This window comes from Octodon degus, unplaced genomic scaffold (genome assembly GCF_000260255.1).
Source record: "Octodon degus isolate 3935 unplaced genomic scaffold, OctDeg1.0 scaffold00083, whole genome shotgun sequence".
Taxonomy (NCBI): domain Eukaryota; kingdom Metazoa; phylum Chordata; class Mammalia; order Rodentia; family Octodontidae; genus Octodon; species Octodon degus.
In genome coordinates, this window is record NW_004524659.1 from 11,413,304 (window position 1) to 11,429,495 (window position 16,192).

The 16,192-nt window shown below is 52.4% G+C and overlaps 2 pseudogenes; one reads left to right on the plus strand and one right to left on the minus strand.

The window, feature by feature from the left end:
* The first annotated feature begins 8,146 nt into the window (after positions 1 to 8,146).
* On the plus strand, positions 8,147 to 9,840 carry LOC111818211 (annotated as a pseudogene).
* A 4,144-nt stretch (positions 9,841 to 13,984) lies between these two features.
* Positions 13,985 to 14,496, minus strand: LOC111818227 (annotated as a pseudogene).
* Positions 14,497 to 16,192: the final 1,696 nt, after the last annotated feature.

Below are 16,192 nucleotides of genomic sequence, written 5' to 3' on the forward strand. Positions count from 1 at the left end.
CATAAATAAATTAAAAAAAAAATTCTTAGGGCTGGAGAGATAACTCAGAATAAGCGCTTGCCTGGCAAGCCCAAGATCTTGAGTTCAATCCATAGTACCGACAAAAAAAAAAAAAAAAAGATGTTAATTCTTTCCAACTTATTTGATAGATTCAGTGCAATCCAATTGTAGTAGGGTTTACAAGGAAAAGGACTTAATGATGGACGCATAATTTATATAATTATTTCATAGTATTCACCCAAAGAGTTAATGTAAAAGAGTAGGGGAGATCTGTCCATACAGTAGAGACCCAAGAAGTCCAGCTGAGGGCCTGGGTCCCATGCCAACATGCTCCATGAATCCAGCTGGAGGCCTAGAATCCATGACAGTGACACGCAACTCTCTTTCATGGATCTGCACTGGGAAGGTCCAAAGGTGAGAGCTGGAAGCTAGAAAGTCTGCGCCATCAGGATGAAGGATCTGTGCCAGCAGGCTGAGGGATCCACACGGGAGCCAGGAAATGATGCTCAAGGTAAGGACCAGACCTCCCCTGAAAAGAACTGCAGCCATCCTCAGTGACAGCAAGCACCTGAGCTCCTCCAACAATGAAAACAGCCAAATTCATATCAGGAAACCCAGTTTTACAAGCTTCTCTAGGAGAATCAACAGCACCCCATTTTCCCCTCCAGTTCTCTTTATACTGTTGGCAGCAATCCTCAGGTGGGCTTTCCATACCCAGCACCACACTGATTCAGTTCAGCTGGGTGTTACAATTTGACCGTAGATTAATCCACCGCACCAATTAAACTTTCAGATTGTCTATCACGTTTGAGACCTTGGGTTCAATTCCTAACACTAAAATACAATTCCAACATGTTATTTCATGGATGTTGGCAAATCAACAATTTCTACAGAGATTTAAAAGGCATAGCAAAGTAAACACAACATTAAAATAGAAAAGTAAAGCCAGGGGACAGATTCCACCCAACTTCAAAACACAGTGATATTGGTAAAAGGATAGACAAACAGCCACAGAACGTAGAGCCCAAGAAGATACACACAAATTGGTCCATCAGTCTGTGAGAAAGGAGAAAAAAGCAGAACAATGGAGAAGGGATAGTGTTTTTGTTTTTGCTGTTGCTGTTCTACACATGTATTTTTTTTCTCCAAATTTGTTTTTCTGTAATGATGGGAAAAATCTTCACTTCCCTTTTTCAAAACGTTGAAGTTAAAAAAGTCAGGTCTTAATCATAGACTAATCTTCATCTTTTCAACGACTTGTATGTTTAGTTTCATATGTATTTATATTAGTTTTCTTCAGGGATTTACACATATATTATATATATAGAGAAGGAGATATGTATGTATCTATCATATATATATATATATATATATATATATATATTCCTACACAGATATATACAAGCTTTTTATCCTCATTTTATCACTTAAGAATACAACTTTAAGTATGTTTTACATAGCTGATCTTTGGTCAAGGTCATTTGCAAGAGCAAGTCAGATTCTGAAGAAATCTTGTTTGGTAGGTGAAGGATCCACTGAGGGATTCTCATTAGTTTTTTCACTTATGCTGCTCCACTGGACCTAAAATTTCTTTTTAAAGAGCTTGCAGAAGGAGCTGTGAAAGCCTCCTTTTTGTCTTGCCTGGGATTTGGATCACTGAAAGATATTAGTTCACTTTCTCCTTTCTCTATCTTCCTTTGGATAGAAACTGGTGCTGTCTTCTAAATGCATTTCTTCCAAATAGGTCTGGTTTTGGCTTTGGGATCTCTGGTAGGGGAAGGTCCAAGAGTACCATGGGTGGATGTGGCTGTGGTGGTGGCAGTGGCCAGACGGTGTACCTGCACCATACACTCGAAGGATAATGTTTTTTCCCCTAAGAATTGGTGCTAGACATCTCGATGTCACATGCAAAAGAAGGGATCTTACACCTTTCACAAAAATGAATTCATCACGTATCTTAGAGCCAAATGTAAGATGCAGAGCAAGAACATTTCTAGGTGACAGCATGGGGGCAGCTAGGTTACCTTGTGTCTACTGATGTTTTTCTAAATGCAACACTAAAAGCATGACCCATGCAACAAAAATAACTTTTAAATCTGTCTTGAGAAAGAAGTTATTAAGAAAATGAGGCTGGTGGGGGAGGGGACTGGTCTTTCTCACTTCCCCATTGAGAATAAAGACTTTTACAGAACATCAAGGGAAGCCTCAAGGCCCCAAGTAGGTGGTCAGGTACTAAGAGACTCTGTTAGCCCAAAAGATGTGCAGTGGTGTGTGGGGTGTCTTCCTCAGCTCTCCACATCCATCTCCCCTATTCTCTACTCTCCTCTGGGCCCAAGAAGCCTGCCTTTGACACCTATTTCAGGCAACACTTCCCTAAAACCAATCCCAGGACCTTACACTAGCCGTTGTCATTTCCCTTTACCATCCAGTCTTTTTTGGAAATGTTCCTAGTTTCAACTGTACCTCAAATTATTCTAAATTGATTGGCCCATCTGTTTGCTCCTGGGTCCTAACTGATACACTATAATTAAAGACACGGGGAAATGCAAATGAGAGATAACGATGAGGCATAAAAAGCAGGCTTCCAAACTGTGTACAGCATGGTTCCAATTTGGGTGAGCCTGTTCAGAGAAAGGGAAAGAAGACGACAGATACTTACACATGATTAAAAATAGATCTACTTCCAGGAAATGGGACTCAAAACTTACTTTCATTTTCCAACTCTTACGTTTTTGTGTTGATGGAATATTTGTAATTGTTATTTTGGTATTAAGAAAATATATTCACAGGGCCAATGAGATAGCTCAGCAGAAAAAGTGCTTGCTTAGGCAAGTGCAGGGACCAGGGTTCGAACCCAGATCCTGAGCACCACATGCTATACAGGCCCTGCCACTGGGTGTGATGAGCTGGTCACTAAAACTGGGCCTGGTGGCGCTCGCCTATAATCCCAGTGCTGGGGAGGCTAAAAACAGGAGGATCACTATGAGGCTGAGCTGGGTAGTGAGACCATGTACCAAATACATTTTTAAAAAAATGTATTAGAAAAATGTTCCACAGATACGATCGATCAAAAGTAAAAGGAGGGTTTTTTGTTTCAGGTGGATTTTTTCTTTTTTGTGTTTTTCTGTACTTTATCTAGGAAGAATACACTGCTAATTTTATCCCAAAAGAAGTAAATGTGTTTTATTTTTAAGTTAAATCAAAGTGACCTCCATGTTAGGGCCACAATTCAGACCCAGACACTGCCCCGTGTCTCCTTAGAAGCACTAAGGCACATAAAAGCCACCACAGCTAGTCAGGGTACCGCTGCTGAGGCCCACATCACTCTGCACACCTCCTGCAGGACAAGGGAGGCAGGATTGAGGCAGAGAGCTCTGAACTGGTATGTTTGTTGGAGTCACAAAAAGGTGGAGATGAACTGGACAAAGTGGCTTACTCCTATAATCCCAGCACCAAGGGAGGCTGTGGCAGGAGGACTGCAAGTTCCAGTGCCATCTGGACAACTTAGCAAAATCCCATCTCAAAGCATTGGGATGTAGCTTCGTGACAGAACACCCTCAAGTTCCATCCATGGTACCAAAAGAAATGTGAGGGCAGAGCCTTGGTCAGGAACACAGGGTATGGGGAAAGGAAGACATACACAGAAGGAAAACATTGAATGATACAAAGACAGAAATGAGGGGGAAATGAAATAAAATTTCAGGGTGATTTGCCACTAGAGAGCCAGCTGTGCAGGTGGCTAGACAGTGTGTAGGTTCAAACAGCATTTCTGCTACTGGAGAGCAGTGTACTTTAGGAAAAACACTTTAGGATGTGGGCCCTCTATTTCCCACGAATAGAGTAGAGTAATGGTAGGATGTCAGTTTTGTGAGATTGTTGATGATTAAAGGAGATGACATGTATATGGCAATTACTTAGAACAGGGGAAAAATGAATCCCCAAAAGGGGCTGCTAATGACTATGGAACAGAAGTAATAACAAAGCAGGTAAAGGCAGACTGATGAGCGAGACAGGAGAAAAGAAAGAAACTGCATTTGGGAACTGAGTGCCAGGCTTAAGCCATCCCTGGCACAGGACCATGGTGGCTAAAGTCCTCATTCCCTGGCCAGACTCCCGCTGAGCCTGGGGCCAGCGCTGACGTTTGGAAAGGGTGATCCCCAGGACAGGGAAGCCCAGTGACACACACTTTTCACATTCAGGCACATAAAAGCCACCATGACTGGACAGGGTGCCATTGCTGAGGCCCACATCACTCCACATACCTCCTGCAGGACAAGGGAGATGGGCCAGGTGGCAGAGCCACTCACCCAGGGGACATTGCAGGTGAGCAATGAGGGAAGAAGCTGGAGAAAAGTGAGTAGTCCAGCCCATGTGGGGCAATCTCCCATGACCCAGCATCAGTCAGTCCTCTGGGAGAGGAAAGAGAAGCAGCGGTGGCCTCCAAAGGCCCTGTCCCTGGACTCCCTGACTTCCTTGTTGCCTGTAGAGGCAGAGATAGAGCCAAGTGGCAGAGCCGCACTGGCCTCAGGGCTGGGGATCCTGTGCATGCTGGCCGTGGCCACCAACCCAGGGTAGCTGAAGACCAAGGCCTGGTGGCCCACAGGCGCTGCTTGCTCTCACACTACCGCTCCCTGGACCCCAGGGCACTGGCAGCAGTCAAGGCGCTGAGGGACAGCTATGTGAGTGACCCTTGGGCCCTTGGCACTGCTAGCCCTGCCCTGACCCACCAACCTTGGAGACAGCAGTCCTTCTCCCAAGGAACATTTGTGTCCTCCTGCCTGCAGGCTCACCTCCTGTGTCAGGTCCACAATTCAGACCCAGACACTGCCTTGTGTCTCCCTGTGTCAGGGAGGAGAGTGGTCACAAGGGGAACCAGCTTGCTGCAGGGGCGCAGGGATGGGCAGGAGCAACATGGGGTGCATTTCAGGGCCAGCTCGAGGCATCCTGGAGTCTCCGGGCTCCTCAGAGGATGCCAGGGCGTTCTTTGGCCCTTCAGCCTGGTCTAGGACGCTGGGCAGCCCCAGGAGGAGTCCTGGCCTCACCTGCTGCGCTTGTGCTGCAGGAGAAGGAGACGCTGGGCTGGCGGCCCCGCAACTGCTCTGCACGCACGGCGAGGGATCTGTCCAGGCTTCGGGTGAGGTGGCGCCTGGGCGAGGTCGGGGCAGCCACCTTAACACTGTTACTCCCTAACGCTGTCACCCCTAATGCGTCGCCCTCTAACAAGCTCCGTCCATAACGCTGTCGCTCCCTAGCGCTGTCCGCCCTAAAGCTGTGCCCCTAACGTTGTTGCCCCTACAGTCTTGCGCCTGGCTCCGCCGCGTGGCCCGAAGCATCGCGGATGCCGAGCGGTGCTGAGCCGCCTGCCCAGGCCGGAGCGCTTCCCCGGAGAGAGCGCGACGCTCAAGCTGCTGGAGGCCGCGGGCAGGAGGTGGCGGCCTGCGCGAGTGACGCCCGGGATGAAACCGGGACCCCAGGACACCGGACTCGGGCTATTGAGGGGGGAGGTGTCGGGGCCAGAGCCAGCAGAAACAAGGGAATTTAAGCGCCTCCTTCATCGCCTGTCCCCGCAGCTGCAGCTGGCGCGGCCGCGCCCCGGGAATAGGTCCCCGCAGCCCCTGAGGAGGCGCCGGAGCCGCGCAGAGCGGTGAGTGAGGCCCCGCAGCTCCGCCTCAGGGCACCCGAGAGGACACAGCGCGGGACGCGCCCCGGGGCTCCAGCTTGACTCTGTTTCCCGCTTGGCTCCCAAGACTCGTCTCGCTGCCACGAAGCCACTGTCATCTTCAACCTGCAGCGCTGCTCACCCGGGACCTCAGGCCGGGCGGCGACCTCGGGGGCCCTGCGTCTGTCATTGCTCAGGTTTGGCGGGACTTGTACACTCCACGCCATTGGCTGCAGCTCCCTAGACGGACGTATTCGCCAGCCAATTGAAGGGAACCACTAGGCAAAGGACGTGTGCGAATAATGTATTTCGCAAGGCAGAGATGTCCTCGGTCCAGCGAAGTGGCGTGGCGCGGCTTCCCTGCGAGGAGTTGCCCGAAGCTCCGCCCCGCTCCGCCCAGAGGAATTGACTTGAGCGCGGGGCGGGACTGCGGCTGACTCCGCCTCCCGGGGGAACCAGTCCCTGTTCCTGGGGTGCCCGGCAATTTCAGCTTTTGCTGAGTCCCAGCCCCTACCCACCTCCCCCGATTTACACTATGTAGGACTCTTCTGAGAGAATGAGAATCTGTGACTTTGGGCCTGCAACCGCGGGGCCCCATTTCCTACGTGACAAGATAGTTAAAGGCTGAACTGTCCTTGAGTTGTTGTCTTTCTTTGAATCCTGTTAGGTGTGTGTTGCTCCCATTTGTGAAAGTCCGTCTGCATTTCCTATCCTGTAGGCTGGTGTTAATATAGCACAGCCATCAAACACTGCGTTTGCCTTGCTGGTTTCCATCTGATGATTTTGAGGAGCCCTGCGCAGCCAAGAAGGGCTGAGCCCAGAATCAGCCACTGTGCTGCACTTCTGATTTACAAGTGTGACTGGACATGACTTCTCCCAGAAATTCAGCTTCCCTGTGAAAAAAGGGGGTGTTCTTCTTCCCTTATAAACATCCTCTTTGTCCAAATGTGTGAGTAGCAATCTTTGTTGGGCACTTCACACCTGGTTCCCAAGGCTCCAAGGGTCCAGCAGGCCCAAATTAGGAGAAAACTGCACACCTTTGGCTCCGGAGGCTGAGCTCGTCCCTTGTTTAATTACATTCTCAGAGGAATAGGAGGGGCAGAGCTGAGTAGCAGAGCACACACAGAGGATATGCAAGTCCTGTGTAAACTACCAGCAACACACAGGCACATGTACACACACACACACACACACACACACACACACACACACACATTGATGATGCATAAGTTTGCAGTCTCAGACACTGTGCCATGTATCCACAGCCAGCACTAACCCCTGTCTTAGAATGAAACAGGACACTGCATCAGGCTGTGGTTCGGGCCAATCCTGCCCTTGCTTAGGAAAAGTTTCTGTGAATGAGAGCACAGAGTTTTGGAGTGTCACTCTCTCCCAGAAATTGTAAATGAGAACAAGAAGAGAGTTGGCGCGAGAAGCCACATGAGCAATGGCTTCCTGATTTCTTCCCTGGAAAGCCCTCTCCTGACACCTTGTACAGTATGTGCCATGAGGCTGGAGCCGAGCAGCCCTTGTGGGCTGAATGAGGCCTTGGTGGCCAGTCCATGGCGCCCTGAGTTCTGTGGGTCTCTGACAATAAGGGGGATCCCAAGTGGCTGGACCGCCACCCCACAACCCATGTCAGCAACAGGTAGGGAAGGTTGGCTATACTTGAGGTCCCCTTTTCAACTATTCACCAGATAACCTCCTGTCTATACCTTGGCCCACCCTAGACATTCCTTTAAAAAGCTGTTAGTTGTCAGGCAGTGGCTAAGAGCATGAGGGGGCTGACATTCCACACCCACACACACCTGGAGCATCCTGTACAGTTCAAGCTCATATGCAGCACTCTCTGCCAGGCCAATCCAGTTCTGTCATAATCCATGCACAGGTGCTGAAAAGGCCCTGGTGTTGATGATTTCATATTGATCTCACAATCAACTCTATGACTCAGATGGCTGTCCTTTCCTTCCTCCTGCTCACCTGGCTGGAGCCCTGCCCTCTCTGGGTTTCCCAGCCAGGTTCAACTAGTGGCCAAAGGTTGGATGACTGTCATGTGTCACACAGCCTTTTCACTTTTCACACATCAGCTGGGACTGTCCCTCAGTCAATGACAGCACCAGGATCATGAAGCTGAGGCAGGAGTGGCATTGTGGACAGAACTGGACACCTAGAGACACCTTGTTACAGAGCATCAGGCCCAGATCCACACGGGACACTGAGGCTCAAGACTCCAAGGCCTACAGAGGTAGAGTCCAGAGTTGCCAGCCTCAAGTGCACCTTTGGTCTCCATCAGCCACAGAGAGACAAGAGCAGGATGAAGCCAGGTGAGACCCACAGCATGACCATGGCCCTGAGGGGCTTGCGGGATGCTGTGGGCAAACAGAACCTATGGGCAGAGAGGGGCTGTGAACTGGGTCTGCAGAGAAGGGTGGTCAGAGCCCAGGATGTGCACAGGGACTCAGGACTCACACAGGCCTGCCGCTGGGCATGGATGTGCTGCAGTGTGTGGAAGGGCAGCTCCAGGACGTTCCCCAGGTTCGGGTCAGTCACAGTGCTCAGGACCTCCAGGGTCAGGGCCAGCTCAGCCTGAAGGGCCACAGGGTGCTCCCACACCTGGGCAAGGGCATGGGCACAGGTGAGGGATGCTCAGACAGAAGACAGAGCAGGGGCAGGGGAGACGAGGACAGAGGGGATGAGGGGAAGTGACAGGTCAGGAGACAAGGGAAAGGCAACATCACTGCCAGGACAGCCCTTGAGCGCTGGGCACTCACTTGGCAGCACTTTACTTGCTGTCCCCCTGTCACACAGAACCTGCTGGAGATTCTGTGCTGCTGCTGCTGCTGACCACAGTGCCAACCAGGACAGGGGCAGTTCCTGTGAGCATAACCCTCCGAATCTCCTTGGACACCAGGGAATATCATATGGCCCAGTTCTAGTCTCTGTCACTACAAGAGCTACATGCCTTCCAGATGGCCAAGGATGCCTTTGTGAGGCTCCCCTGAATGCCCCTTCTGGGGCTCCCCTCCAGCTCTGCCTCTGTGAGTTTCCTCCCCATATGCGCCAGAAGTGGACCTCACCCTCCTTGCAGTGGGCTCACGTCAAACTCCCACACAGAGCTATAACATCTTTCCTCTGCACAATGGGCTCAGCCCACCCTGACAGCTCTGCACCTCTTCTTGCTCCTACTGCAATGGGCCCACTGGGTACCCTACAGTGGGGAGGCCTCTGCCAAGCCCCAGGATTGAACTAACAACCTTCCTGCCAGAAGCCATCCTCCTACCACTTTACACTGGCCCAAGCCCTGCCCCCAGAGTGAGCTAACCAGAGCCCTTGCTGTCTAGGAAGAGCAGCTCCTGCTGAAGGACTCCAGGTGCAGAGCACGCCTCTTCCCCAGGACCTGTGCCCTGAGGCCGCTGCAGGTGAGTGGGGCTCAGGCCCAGCCAGTGCTCATCTGGCGCCAGCCTCCTGACTGCTATTGGGCCCGTTGGCCTCCTCCTGCTTTGTCCCCATCTGTCCCTCAATGCTGCTCCTCATCCATTCTTCATGCTCAGGCACTGTGTTGCCTTTCCCTTGTCCCCTGACCTGTCTCCTTCACCTCATCCCCTCTGTCCTCATCTCATGATCCCCTGGTCTGTCCTCTGTCTGAGCATCCCTCACCTGTGCCCTATACTCATGTCCTTGCCCAGGTGTGGGACCGCCCGTGGCCCTGCAGGCTGAGCTAGCCCTGACCCTGGAGGTCCTGAGCACCGTGACTGACCCAGCCCTGGAGGACATCCTGGAGCATCCCCTCCACATGCTGCAGCACATCCATGCCCACCTGCAGGCCTGTGTGAGTCCTGGGTCCCTGTATACATCCTGGGCTCTGAGTTCCATCCTTCCCTGAAGGCCCAGCTCACAGCCCCTCTCTGTCCATAGGTCCTAGCCTGGCCCTCAGCATCCCACAGGCCCCGTAGCCGTCGCCTGTCCCACTGGCTCAGAGACTCAACCAGGCCTCCAAGAAGGTGAGAGAGCAAGAGGGTCGGTGTTTGGGCACAAGGATAGCAGACCATGGGCAGCCCAGAGCACTGTCTGTGTCCCCACAGGAGTCCTGTGGCTGCCTCCAGACCTCTGTCACCTTGAACCTCTTCTGCCTGCTCACCCGGGACCTGAGATGTGTTGCCAGGCCTGATCTGTGTGCCTGAGTCCTGGACCCCTCCTGCCTCCTTCCAAGGAAGCCACCGTTTTATTTCTGTGTCCAGAATGTGCCTTAATTTATTGTCATCCATTCTGTATTTATGTATTTATTTGTCTGTTGGGTTCTCCAACTCACGTCCAATTAAATGTCTACTTTTCTACTTTTTAAGACCCTTTTGCAAATAAACGTGAAGAAGACATCCTTGGATGGACTGCATTGTTATTGGTGTGCCTAATTTTTATTTAAGCCCCAAGAGCATCAGGGCAAACACAGGCTATGCTGAATCCAGTCTTGAAGGCCTCATAGGTTGAAGGCCACCAAGGTCCAGTGCTGCAGGCACCTGTGCTCCTGTGTCAGAATAGAAACCCACATGAGTTGCGCGGGGCTCCCAGAAGGAGATCTGAAAGAAGCTGCTCCAAGTGGGTCTGGGTGTCAGCTGCACAGGCTGCTCCTGGTCTCCTCGTCCCGTGTCCCTCTCTGGTGCAACCTTTCAGGCTCTCTGGGGCTCCTTTTGTCTACGGTCTAGAACCACCGCCACCACCACCCTGAACCTGCAGCAGGGAGTCCAGTACCGGGCTAGATTCTGCTTTGAGGTCTCTATGTTTTATGTAGATCTCTCGATCTGTATTCACAGTTGTGGGGCTGTGCTGCACTGCCCTTTGCTGGGGTCTGGGGGAACTCCCAGTGTCCCGCCTTACCACACAGTCTCTAGTTGCCAGGGCCTGTTGGTCATGAGCTTCACATGCTGGGACTGCCATGCTGCTAGAGATTCTGCTGTCCTGCACCATCGAGTGCCCTGGTTTTCTGCTTTTATGGGGATTATTCCTGAGTGTGAAGTATGCCATCCACTGAACCTTCATTAATCAGTTAAGAGTGACAATAATTGAATTGGGGAGAGGTCCTGCCATTCCCCAGACTTCCAGATCCTTAAGTATTTCCTTCATGGAACAGTTGCCAAATCTTTAAAGGTGCTACCTCTGCCTTATGGAGCTTGAAACCAGCACATTCCTTGGAGACTGCCTGGGAAGCCTTGGATGGTCCTGGGGGAGGCAATGCTCTAGCAGGGGACAGCAGGCGTCCCAGGGCCCCACTCTGCCTGTGCACCTGGCCAGCCTCAGTCAGTGTGACCCACTCTGACCTGCCTCTGGTGCACAGAGTGATTGCCTGTGCCAGACCCAGGGGCAGATGTCACTCAGGGATACGACCTGCGTTTGTGCTCTCTAGCAAAGGGGAGTCTGGCACAGCTCTGCGCTTTGGGCCACTGCTGTGTTCAACTTGTAGAGGGCACTGCCTTCTACCATGATCACTCTGGTCTTTCCTTTAATGCGCTGACTGAGTTTTGGTTTCAGTTTGGTCTTGGTTTGGTTTTCTCTGACTGATTGTCTTGGGTTGGTTCTGGCTCGCTTTCATTTTCTTGGTCCCAATGGTGAATCTCAGGGCCTCCCACATGAAGACAACACTGCTGCTGCCCTATGCACTAAGTACTTTTCATTCTATTTGGGACAGCGATCAACTAAGTGTCCCGTGCTGGCCTCTAACTTGTGATCCTCCTGCCTCAGTCTCACGGAGCACCAGGATTACATCGGGCACCACTGTGCCTGGCCCGTCTGATCTTTAAGGCATCAGAGCAGAGTTCTGTGGTTATGGGACTCTCACCAGCCCCCTGCAGCCTTCCAGCACTCACTGTGACACAGATATCTGCCCTCTTCCTGTACCTGATGGCTGCTTTTACCATCACAGTCGAGGGAGGAGCCAGGCTCAGAGCCCGCCTCATGGCCTCCCCTTGTGCCAGCTCTGGGTGTGCGCCGGGTTCAGGACCCCCTTTGCTCCCGACTGCAGATTCTCCCATGGTGCAGAAGGACTGAAGTGATGCTCCACCTCCCCAGCATCCACAGAAACGTGGGCTCTGAGTCCAACAACTTCCAAAGGAGCTCTGGCTGGTTACCCATGGAGACTGATGGCCAGTAGGATTTTAGGAAGCTGCTCCATGGGAATAAAGCTCTAGGTGACAGCACTTGCCATTTCCGCTGAGGTAAAGAGGCCCCTCTGCCACCTTCCAGCTGCCATGAAGAGCCTGTAAGCATAGAGTATGGAAGAGTTACAAAGTAGCACATCAGTCTGTTACATTTCTACCGTGAGACACAAAGACCCTATGGTTCAGGTTCCTAGGGCTGTGGTCCCAACACGCACACAGCAGGTGTCCTGAAATTCCAGAGCTGCCCAGATGCTGTGGCCCTGCCTGTTACCCCAGCACTCAGGGAGCTCCAGTAGGTGTGGAGCGGGAGGCCACCCTGAAGTACACAGTGTTTCTCAAAACAGAACAACCATCACAACTGAGTGTATCGTTGCACAGCCCTGGAAGCAGAAGTCAAACCTCAGGTACAGGTAGGGTGGTGTCTCTGTGAGCCTCGTAGGGGACAAACATCCTGGCCTTCTCCTGCCATGATGGTTGCTGTAGGCTTTGGTGGCCTCAGATCCCTCAGTGTAGTCTCTGCCCCATTGTCACTGGGCCTCTTCTGCGTGGGCATCTCCCTCTGTCTCCTTTCCTGTTCCTATGAGGCACCAGTCAGGGACAGTTATGGCCACACTAACCATGCCCCTCTGCTAATCCCAGATGCAATGGCCCTATTTGCACAGGATGCCACATCCCCAGGTACTCTGGCTTAGGAATTCAACCTATGCTATTGTCTGAGGGTTAAGGACCTCAAGAGTGTAGATAACAGTAACAGGAGGAGACAATCAGAAAGTAATTGTGTGGCACAGCTGTTTTCATATACGTTATCACAATTGTTTATCAGGTTTGTTTTCATATGCATTAAATCACAACTGTTCACATATACATTGACTCTTAACTTCATTGCTCATTGCTTTAGAGTCCATTTGGTAAATATCTTTGTTTAACAACAGACTTGGAAAGTTCCTGAGACTATAACAACAAGCTTTCAGGAGACCGTGGGAGCCAGTGGCCACAACGACCCTTGTCTTGGGCTCCGTTAGGGAGTGGATTAGGGCCTCCAGGTGACATGCTGGTGACACCATGTGTTCTTTCCTCCTAGGGACATAGCCTCTCCTGCATTTTAGGAGGGGAGACTGACCAGGTGTGGTGACCTGGGGCAATCGTGACTCTTACCAGGGCCCCACCTAAGCCTGGACCACGCACCCTGAGATCCTCCTTGCTGCCCGGGCATCTCACTCCAGAGCTCCTTGGTCCTCTCTCTCTGGATCCACTGCTGTGCATAGCTAAGCGTCCTGGGGGCTGATTCAATTGCACTATTGGCTGCAGTTATTTGCATCCACTGCTTAGGGAATTCATGCCCAAACCTGGTCTTAACTCTCAGGCTCCCTGTGCCCTGCCCTGTGGGAGCCCAGTTCACTCAGGATCCTCAGCCTGCACCTCTGACCCACATAGGGAACTCCCCTGAAGGTTCCCTGTGACTGAGACCCTTGCTGGCCACTCTTGGTTTTTCTGGAGGCAGAACTACTCTGCCAGCTTCTCCAGGGTCTATGTAGCTAGGGTGTCCTGCCCCAGTCACATGCCCACACTTTCCTCTCCTCCAAGCTCCTCTGAGGCAATGCCCTACTGGGTGAAGGCAGCGTGGGTTGATCTCATGGTGTCTGTGCACGTGAACCAAGCTGTCCAGGCCTTGCTGGAATTGCTCTGCTCCCTGGTGGGAGAATACACCTTCCTTGATACACTCTCCCTTCCTTCCTCCATGAGTATGTTTTGCCCCTGGGCCACACTAAAGTAAAGCTAAGTCCCTTAGCTCAGAATATGCCCTCCAAGGAGATGGGCTTTACAGAGCCAGTTAAGAGGCTCAGGCTACCAGGGTGCCCTACATCAGCCTGCCTGGTGTCCTCCAATCATGGGGAAAGATGCCCATGGGAAGACGACAGAGCATATGGGGGTTATCTCTGCACCCAGAAGCTCTGAGGGCCCTGAAAGTCACCAGATGCCTGGCACAGCTGACAGAGTCTCTATTCCCAGATTCAGAGGGAGTTGGGCCAGAAAACACCTTACTTCTGGACTTCCAATCCCAGAACTGTGAGACAATAAATAAGTTTGATTTTAAGGCCCCAGCTCTGATTGATGTGGCCCTGTAAGCCTAGGAGTCTAATGCAGCCACCTCACCTCAGCCTACTTTTTTTTTTTAAATGGACACTGTGTTTTATTCATGACCCATCAGTGTCCCTCTTGCCCCTATGGCAAGGTGAGGGGGAGGGAGGAGAGGTAGGAGGAGGCAGACTGCAGCTACCCTTTGTAGACACACTCCAGGGAGGTAGCAATGGGGCACACGTCCAGCTCAATGCTTCAAGCCCAGTTCTCCACATTCCCGATTTCCTTGAGTGCCTGGTTAAAGTTCTCCACAAACCCGATCCACTGGCCTGTCTGCTTAGCAAATTGGGCAGCCTGGACCTGCAGGGTCTTCACTTCATGGTCCAGCTTTCTCTGGTTCATGTAGGCCTGGGCCACTCCCACATTGAGGTGGTCCACCAAAGCTTCTGTCAGGCAGATCGCCGCAGTGATGGCTTTTCACCTTCTCTTTTCTTGCAGCTCCTTGCGCTCGTTCTGCTTGGCCTGGTGTTCTTTGAGCAGGCGGGACAGCATGGTGGTGTGGGGCAGGGGGCTGGGTGCAGCACCCCCGGGGCTGTGGGACCTGAACGCACCCTCAGCCTGCTTTTGATAGAGCACCCTCAGGGCTTTGTCCTTCCTCTCCTAATGTCCCCAGGCCCTGGTGGCATAATTTGTCATGCCGTGGCACAGCTCAATGTCTCCTGTCCCACTTCATGAAGCAGAGACAGCCACCCTTAGCTGCGTGTTGGGGATGTGTTCTTTCCTGGAACGCTCCTCACGGGTGCACAGTCTCGAGGACCCCTGAAAACAGTTCCTCTGATGGGCTTCAGGAATGAAGATGAGGTAAACATTACCACAATCGCCAAAAGAGGGGCTTGAACATTGGATGAAGTCAAGGCTACGTGGCAGAGGGTTTCCCAAATGGGATGAGCCCAGTGCACTGTCAGGGTCCCCGTAAGAGGAGGCAGAGGGTCTGGGATTTCACCAGAGAGTATGATGGGAGAAAGGGAGAGGGACCAGAAGATGGAGTGAAGACACAGCGAGGGAGGGCTCTGACCCTTCGAGGCTAGATGTGGCAAGTGCTCCTGCCTCAGCCTCCCAGAGTGCAGGAATCACAGGCCTGCACCACCCTGGCCGGGTGCACATAAGCTCTGCACACCACAGGCCACTCAGCTGGTGCCAACTCCCTCAGCTGTCTTGCTGCCTCCTGCCTGCTCCTCACTCTTTGTCCAGACAAGATGCGAGGGCCCAGGCAGCCCGCCCCACGGCCTGGGAAAATCTCCACAGAACTGTGGTGTGCATTTGCTCTGCTTTCCCTGCTGACTTCTAGACCAGAGACTGCCACAAGGCTGGAGCTGAGCAAGCCTTGTGGAATGAGGCAAACAGCAGTCTGGGCCATGACTTTCCTTGTTCTCACCTCAGATCTCAGCAGAGCCTCCCACTCCAGGGTCCCTCTGGGCCTGGACAATAGAGGAGGCCCTGGGGACTCAGCCACAGCCTTGTGCCCTCTCTGGAGTAAGTGGGGAAAGGCAGCAGGCCTGCCCCTCCCTTGGGGCTACCTTTCTGACCCTTCCCACTTCTATCCCACTTCTGAGATAACCCCAACCCACACCTAAACTCTGGGGTTCTAGCAGGCCCCATTCTCGGCAAGGGGTCATCTGCCCATAGGCAGCGTCCAGTGCTCCTCTGCTCTGCACTAGTGCTCCCCAAAGACTGCGTCCCACCATCGGGAAGCTGCCCCACCTCCCAGGATTCCTTTCAGAACTCACCTGAAGTCCAGTGACCCTGAGTCCTGGCACTTTCTCTTTCCTTCCTCCTGCTCACCTCGCTGGAGCCCCGCCCCCCTGGGTTTCCCAGCGCAGGCTCCCCTAGCGGTCAGAGAGTGGACATGAACGTCAGGTGTCAGGCAGCATTTTCACTTTTCACACATCAGCTGGGACTGTCCCTCAGTCCAGGATAAAAGCAGCACCATGGAGCTGAGGCAGGAATAGCATCGTGGACAGAGCTACACCCAGAGACACCTTGTCACAGAGCACCAGGCCCAGATCCACACAGGACAGCGACGCGCAGGACTCCAAGGCCGACAGAGGTAGAGCCCAGAGCTGCCAGCCGCAGGTGCACGTTTGGTCACCATCAGCCAGAGAGAGACATCGGCAAGATGAAGCCAGGTGAGACCCACAGCATGGCCATGGATGCCACCACCCAGGACAGCCCTGGAGCCCTGGGCACCCATTCAACAGCACCTTACTTGCTATCTCCGTGTCACACAGACCCCTCTGGAGGTTCC